Source organism: Acinonyx jubatus, chromosome E4 (genome assembly GCF_027475565.1).
Source record: "Acinonyx jubatus isolate Ajub_Pintada_27869175 chromosome E4, VMU_Ajub_asm_v1.0, whole genome shotgun sequence".
Taxonomy (NCBI): Eukaryota; Metazoa; Chordata; class Mammalia; order Carnivora; family Felidae; genus Acinonyx; species Acinonyx jubatus.
In genome coordinates, this window is record NC_069395.1 from 52,954,052 (window position 1) to 52,962,417 (window position 8,366).

At 41.3% G+C, this 8,366-nt stretch overlaps 1 long non-coding RNA gene across 2 annotated transcripts in view; it reads left to right on the top strand.

Moving 5' to 3' along the window:
- LOC113596958 (uncharacterized) overlaps positions 1-6,198 on the top strand; it is a 50,362-nt gene extending 44,164 nt beyond the window's left edge. For both annotated transcript variants that reach the window (XR_008293316.1, XR_008293315.1), the window contains one exon: positions 5,817-6,198. This is a non-coding gene — a long non-coding RNA (uncharacterized LOC113596958). The remainder of the gene's footprint in view (positions 1-5,816) is intronic.
- Positions 6,199-8,366: the final 2,168 nt, after the last annotated feature.

Below are 8,366 nucleotides of genomic sequence, written 5' to 3' on the forward strand. Positions count from 1 at the left end.
AAGGCCAGGAAAATGTATGGGCCACCCTTTGGTTAGGCCTCAGGAATCCTCTTGTGCAACTGCAGCTGTGCTTTTGAAATGACATGGTTATGTTCCACGTTCATGCTGAGTATTTTTGCCCCCCCCCCACGATTATCTCAACCTTGTGGGTGTGGTGTTGTTCGATTTTAGAATTGGGTCATGGGAGAAAGCTTTAGGTTAGGGTTAGGGTTCAGTCCTAAGGAAGTGACAGGGCTGAAGCGACTCCAGTCTCATGATCTCCATCGAGGGCTGTGTTGAGGGCCTTAGAAAAGGTGGGGGTCAAGTATAGGGTTCAATTAGAGATAGGGTTAGGTGTAAGTTGAAGGTTATGTTTAGGGTTACGGTTAGGGTTAGTTTTAGGTCCCAGGAGGCTCCAGGCACTGAACCCACAACAGTGCAGTTGTCTCTCCGAAGGGATGAATAGAGTACATAAAGGAGCGTGCCGGTCAGTATCACTTCATAGGATCCAAGGCCAGAGAGATGTTTGGGCCACCCTTGGAATAGGCCTCAGGAATCCTGTCGTGCAGCTGCAATCACACTTTGCAAAAGATATGGTGATGTTCCATGTTCCATGCCGAGTATTGTTGCACCGATTCTCGAACCCGTGTGCGTGCTGTTGTCAGACTTTTGAACTGGGTCCCCATGGGGATAGACACTTAGCTAGGGTAAGAGTTCTGTACAGGGAATTGCTAAGGCCGAAGTGACACCAATGTTGTTAATTCCATGGAGGGCTGAAGTGAGGGCACATATGCGGCTGTGCATCTGGTTTACTTTTCATGTGCTAGATGGGGTAGGTTGAGGGTTATGTTTAGGGTTATGTTTACGGTTAGTGTTAGGTCCCAGGAGGCTCTCCATCCATGTAGTTTCAAATGGCAAGATTTTTTCCTTTTTGATGGCTAATATATACCATGTGGGTGTATGTATGTATGTAGTGTATACACACACACACGCACACAAAAACATATTCATACTATTTATGTATGTATGTATGTATGTATGTATGTATATATACTGTCTTTATACATTCATCCATCGATGGAATTTGGGCTTTGTCCTTACTTAGCTATTGTGTAGTCTGCCTAATAAATTTGGGGTGTTCACTTGTCCCTTGAGAATTAGCATATCAGCATCCCTTGCATAATACCTAACTAGTGCACCTGCTGGGTTGTTGAACAGTCTTCTTTTTCATTTTTTGAGGAACCTACATACTGTTTTCCAGAGTGGCTTCACCAGCAGTGCAAGCCAGTGCACCAGCAGTGCAAGAGTTCCTCTTTCTCCATTTCCTCGCCAACATCTGTTGTTGCCTGCGTTGTTAATGTTAGCCATTCTCAAAGGGGTGAGGGGGTGTTTCATTGTGGTTTTGATTTGTATTTCCCTGATGATGAGTGATTTTGAGCATTTTTTCATGTGTCGGTTGGCCATCTGGATGTCTTCCTTGCAGGAGTGTTTGCTCGTGTCTTTGCCCATTTCTTCACTGGATTACTTGTTTTTTGGTATGTTTTTGAGTTTGGTATGTTCTTTATAGATTTTGAATACTAATCCTTTATCTCATATGTCGTTTACAAATATCTTCTCCCATTCTGTTGGTTGCCTTTTAGTTTTGCTGATTGTTTTTCTCTGTGCAGAAGCTTTTTATTTTGATGAGGTCCTAATACTTCAGTTTTGCTTTTGTTTTCCTTGCCTCTGGAGATGTGTTGGGTAAGAAGATGTGGACGCCAACATTAAGAGGTTTTTGCCTGCTTTCCCCTTGAGGATTTTGACGGCTGCCTATCTTACTTTTAGGTCTTACATCCGTTTTGAGTGTCTTTTTGTGTGAGAAAGTGGTCCAGGCTCATTCTTCTGCATATCACTGTCCAGTTTTCCCAGCACACTTGCTGAGGAGACTGTCTTTATTCCATTGGATCTTCTTTCTTTTGGTCAAAGATTAGTTGGCCATACATTGTGGGTCCATTTCTGGGTTCTCTGTTCTGTTCCATTGATCTGAGTGTCTGTTCTTGTGCCAGTACCATACTGTCTTGATGATTACAGCTTTGTAATACAGCTTGAAGTCCAGGATTGTGATGCCTCTACTTTGGTTTTCTTTTTCAAGATTGCTTTGGCTATTTGGCTATATAATTCCACACAAAATTGAAGGATTGTTTTTTGTAACTCTGTGGAGAATGCTGGTGTTATTTCGATAGGCATTCAGTCGAATATATAGATTGCTTTGGGTACTATTGACATTTTAACAATAGTTGTTCTTCCTATCCAGGTGCATGGAATGTGTTTCATTTTTGTGTGTTTGTCATCTTCAATTTCTTTCATAATCTTTCTATAGATTTCAGTGCATAGATTTTTCACCTCTTTGGTTAGATTTATTCCTAGGTGTTTTATGGGTTTTGGTGCAATTGTAAACGGGATGGATTCTGTGATTTCTCTTTCTGTTGCTCTTTGTTTTGTGTATAAGAATGCAACTAATTTCTGGGCATTAATTTTATACCCTGCCACTTTGCTGAATTCATGGATCATTTAACAGTTTTTTGGTGGAACCCTTTTATCAAGAAAGGATGCTGTATTTTGTCAAATGCTTTCTCTGCATCTATTGGTGCATCATGTGGTTTCTTGTCCCTTCTTTTATTGATGTGATGAATCACATTGGTTATTTTGTGGATATCGATCCAGCCTTGCATTCCAGGTTAAAATCCACTTGGTCGTGGTGAATAAAGTTTAAATGTGTCATTGGATCTGGTTGGCTAATATCTTGTGGAGGATTTTTGCATCCATGTTCATCATGAAAATTGGTCTATAGTTCTACTTTTTAGTGGGATCTTTGTCTAGTTTTGGAATCAAGGTAATGCCAACTCATAGGAAGAGTTTGGATGTTTCCTTCCATTTCTATTTTTGGGACAGCTTCAAGAGAATAGGTGTTAACTCTTCCTTAAATGTTTGGTAGAATTCCCCTGGAAAGCCATCTGGCCCTGGACTCTTGTTTTTTGGGAGATTTTTGATTACTAATTCAATTTCTTTACTGGTTATGGGTCTGTTCAAATTTTCTATTTCTTCCTCTTTCAGTTTTCATAGTTTGTGTATTTCTAGGAATTTGTCCATTTCTTCCAGATTGTCCATTTTATTTGGTATATAATTGCTGATAATATTCTCTTATTCTTGTTTGTATTTCTCCTGTGTTGGTTGTGATCTCTCCTCTTTCATTCTTGATTTTATTTATTTGGGTCCTTTCATTATTCTTTTTGATCCAACTGGCTGGTGGTTTATCAATTTTATTAATTATTTCAAAGAACTAGCTTCTGGTTACATTGATCTCTTCTACTGTTTGTGTGTGTGGGGGGGGTGTTTGTTTGTTTGTTTTTGTTTTCAGTTTTGAAAGCATTGATTTTTGCTGTAATCTTTATCATTTCTTGTCTTCTGCTGGATTTGGATTTTATTTGATGATCTTTTTTCCATTACTTTAAGGTATAAGCTTTCGTTGTGTTATCTGAGACTTTTTCTTCCCCTTCTTCTACTGCGAGGCCTCAGGAATGCTAAACTTCATTTATGGACAGACCTTTGTTTGCATCCAGAGGTTTGGACTGTGGTGTTATCAGTTTTATCTGGTTCCATGTACTTTTTAATTTTCCCTTTAACTTCTTGGTTCACCCATTCATTCTTTTTTTTTTTAATTTTCGTTTTTATTATTTACAATTTACATCCAAATTAGTTACCGTATAGTGCAACAGTTATTTCATGAGTAGATTCCTTAGTGCCCCTTACCCATTTAGTCCATCCCCCCCCACAACCCCTCCAGTAACCCCATGTTTGTTCTCCATTATTTATGTGTGCCCTTCTTTTGTTACACCCTCCCTGTTTTATTTTAGTTTCATTCCATATAATGTTCATCTGTTTTGTGTCTCAAAGACCTCCTATGAGTGAAGTCATATGATATTTGTCTTTCTCTGACTAATTTCACTCAGCAGAATACCCTCTAGTTCCATCCATGTAGTTACAAATGGCAAGATTTCATTATTTTTGATGCTGAGTAATACTCCTCAACACACACACACACACACACACACACACACACACACACCACATCTTCTTTATCCATTCATCCATTCAATGGACATTGGGCTTTTTCCATACTTTGGCTATTGTTGATAATGCTGCTATAAATCAGGGGGTGCATGTGTCCCTTCAAACAGCACACCTGTATCCCTTAGATAAATCGCCCTGTGTTTTGCAACTTGCCTAGTGTCGTAGGATAGTTCTCTTTTTCGCTCCCGAGGAGCCTCCGTTCTAGTGTTTTCCAGAGAGGCTGCAGCAGCTTGCATTCCACTATTCATTGTTCCATAGGATGTTCTTCCGTCTACAAGTATTTGTTATCTTTCCAAATTTTTTCTTGTGGTTGATTTAGAGTTTCATAGCATTGTGGTCTGAAACTATGCACGGTATGATCTCTATCTTTTTGTACTTGTTGAGTACAAGTAACATAAGATTTTTTTATGTTTATTTATTTTTAGAGAGAGAGAGAAAAGGGGCAGAGAATGAGGAGGAGGGAGACACAGAATCAAAGCAGGCTCAGGCTCTGAGCTGTCAGCACACAGTCAGAACAGGGGCTCAAACTCACAAACCATGAGATGACCACCTGAGCTGAAGTCAGATGCTTAACTGAATGAGCCTCGCAGGCACCCACTGTAGTGACATTTTAAATGACACCGTTCAAAGTGCACTTGCTACCTTGCAAACTCAGAGAGAGAGAAAGAAATGTGAAGAATCAGGAAGTAGTTAAGAGTTGGCTGCTGAGTTTTACCGTAATTTGGCTTTGGGGGTTTTTGTTTGCATTGGTGAAAGTCGAGCACGCATATATGCCTGCCATTTACCACAGTAGACAGTGGGCCTCTGGGAGCCAAAACTCTTTCTGACCAATGAGCTGGAATTTTACTAGCACCGCCAAGATGAGATTTGCTATTTCAAGGACTAGGAGTTATCTTTTATTTTCACAACTCGGTAATTATCACATCATTCAACTCTGCCCTCCAAGATATGTAGAAAATACCGAATATAGTTGAGAGAGAAAGGGTGATAGCCAAAGTGTATAATCCTTTCCCTTTAAAAAATATGTTTAAATTATGCTTTATGATTTTTTTTTTAATTTTAGTGAGGGGGAGCATGCAAGTGGGGGAGAGGGAAAGAGAGAGAATCTTAAGCAGGATCACACTCAGTGTGGAGCCCAACACAGGTCTGGAATCAATGTGATCCTACAATACGTGACCTGAGCCAAAATCAAGAGTCGGATGCTCAACTGACTGAGCCACCCAGGTGGCAATAGTCTCTTTCTCTCTGAATGCTGAATAGTACATTTTCAACGTGAATGGGGGATAAACAGGCATACATACATACATACATACACACACTAAGAAAGCCATGAGTTGTTAGACATGAACTATTTTCCATCATCTTTGTCTTCTAGTTATATTCATGCCTCTAAAGTGTTTGTTGATTGCAATGCACGATCTTGCTGTGTGAGGTACAAATTGTTGTGTGATCAGTTTTCCGTGAAAGTCTTTCCTCATATCTGTCTTAACCACAAGGTGCCAATGTTGAATTCGAGGAGGTAGAGCTAAGAGCCTTGAGGTCAATAACTGTCAACTAGAAGTTATATTTTTGTTGAGGAGAAATCCCATATGTTGGCCAATGACTTTGCTATTGGAATAGGGAAAGAATACTTTCTGCCTTCATGGTTCTTGCGTTTTTGTGTCTCACCAAAATCCAGATCAGGTCTGTGCATGTGTATCATGAAAACACCTTTTTTTTTTCCCCAGAAAATAAAAACGCCCTGGAAGACAAGTGTAATGCATTGAGGTCTGTGAAAGCCACAAAGGAAGCAAAAGTCAAACAGCTGAAAGAGAAAGCACATAACCTGGAAGAATTCTATGAACAAAGAAAAGTGCCTACAAAAAAGGTAAGATGGGGGCGCTTGGGTGGCTCAGTCGGTTGAACGCCCAAATTCGGCTCAGGTCATGATCTCACAGTCCATAAGCTCAAGCCCCATGTCGGGCTCTGTGTTGACAGTTCAGAGCCTGGAGCTTGCTTTGGATTCTATATCTTCCTCTGGCCCTACCCAACTCGCACTCTGTCTCTATCAAAAAATGAATAAACGTTAACAAAAATTTAGAAAAGTAAGATGTTCATGTGAGAACTGTCACAAGGACCGTATTGTATCGCGGAGAACATGCAGCCAGTAGAGATTAGTGATATTGTATTTCTTTTGGAACTGGGTCCAGAGTATTTTTGCCCATGCATTCAGTAGAATTGGACCTTCCCTTCCTACCTTGCTTCTCTGTAATGTAACCTGCATTTTCCTTTCTCCTAAGTGCCTTGCACACACTGTGTCATGTTTTGGGGGCGGCAAACAGAGGGAAGGTACATCAATAATAACGATAATACCTTGATCCCACTCTGGATCCTCTTACACTGTCCATCTAGGTTTCACAATCGCATCACTCTGTTTTGTACCCAGCAATTAGGTCATTTTTGTTCAGGACCAGACATGGGTCAAAAAATGTGTGGGGAAAAAAATGAATTCTCTTGTGCAGAAAGAAACAATGGAGTTGCTTCTTTATGGAAGTGGGTAGGGGGTTCAGCAGTACTGGATACCTGGCATCCCATTCTGCAGTGAGATTGCTCACGCAGGCCCAATCTAAGAAAGCTCATTGTTTCCCGGGGGAGTCCCCTGATTTTTCAAGTGTAACTTTTATGTGTCTGGCCAAAGCCGCAGATTCATAGGGATCTCTTTGTGGCCTCCTGAAACACACTTGTATACTTTTAAGGTCCGTGCCCATAAAGTTGTTCAGCTATTTTGCAGTTCAGTTGTCTGTCCCCAAGTTCATTGATGAGTCCTGGGGAGATTGGTTCCCACTGCCAGGCTGGCTTTGTCCTGGGCTCCCTTCTTCTCCATCTTGGTCTTATGGGTCTTCGTGGGGTTGTCAGATACTTTGGTGCATCAGTCACATGTTTCCTCCTTTGTACAGTATTTCCTTTTGTTCTCAGGAGGATATGGGGGACTTGAGAGTCCCTCACTCGTGTTGGAAAGTGAAGTCTTCTCTTCCCTGGTGACTCACCTTTATGTTCGTCCTTCCCACAGCTGGGGTTAGGGCTTGCTCTCACTGGCATCTTGTTTTTGTTAACTCGTAAGCTCTTTCTGTTGAGTGGGTAAAGCACCTGAAACACCTCTCTGACTTCAACCCCTTACAACAGAGCAGTACTACAGTACAAACCACTACCAGCAAGCATTTGCTGAAGGACTGCCTGAGAGGCCAGAAGGAAATGCATGGGCCCATCTCTGTCTAGTGCTTTTGTGTCATTGTGAAGAGATTTTAATTTTGGTATGATTCTTGAGTACATCAAGTGTCAAGTTGAAACATCTAGTCAACACCACAAAGAAATATAGTTGGAGGGCAACCACAGCACCAGCACTTGCCAAGCATTGCTTCTGCTGCCTTCATATCCATGAAGAGCTTGTTAAAGTAGATTTGGCTCCATGAAGTTGAGAGTTTTCCACCTGAAATCTCTTTCCTGGAAGTAAACCCAGACTGTGTGACAGTTCATATCAGGTTGTACATCAGGAGATGATATTGTTCTAAGAATGGCCTTTTGAAGATGGAGGCAGGGGTTGCAGTCCTGAACGCTAGGCAATGTCTGGGAGGTGAGACTGCATTGTTAGTCGAAACCATATTCTGGAAGAAGGGGAAGGGGGGGAGGCGATCGTCTTTCAGGTGATTGCTGTGTCATGGACAGTTTTGGACTGCGGCGAATCAGGGATGAACAGCGTGGAAGACAGAGTTGTAAGATAGTGATGATCCCTTGATTCATCCTAATGGGTACAGTTGGTCAGATACGGTTTTTCACTCACTGATGAAATGAGTCTTCACCATCTCAAACAAAAGACCAACTCTTGGAAGGCAGAAAGTGCAATATTATTTGATGACTTTATGATAAGAGAGGGGGAAACAGGAATAGAAAGATATGTTCCAATAGTAAAGACGGGCAGCAGAAGAAGTTGAATTTTCTTGAACTTAAATGGGTGTTCACTTAATTTCTTGATACGGTTGTCAGTCTGTGCATTATATGGGAGAAGTGGGGGAAGGTATATGCATAGGCACTTCAGGAGTGCTGGGAGTAAATAAAAGGGGAACTTCTGGACCTTGTTCCTGACTGTGTATGTATCTTTCCCATCTAGTGAAGCTATAAATGACCACTGTGAACTGGCGCAAAGAATATCAGCAGCTGCAGTAAAATTTGAAAATAGCTACAGAAAGGGGCGCCTGGGTGGCTCAGTCGGTTAAGCGTCCAACTTCAGCTCAGGTCATAAT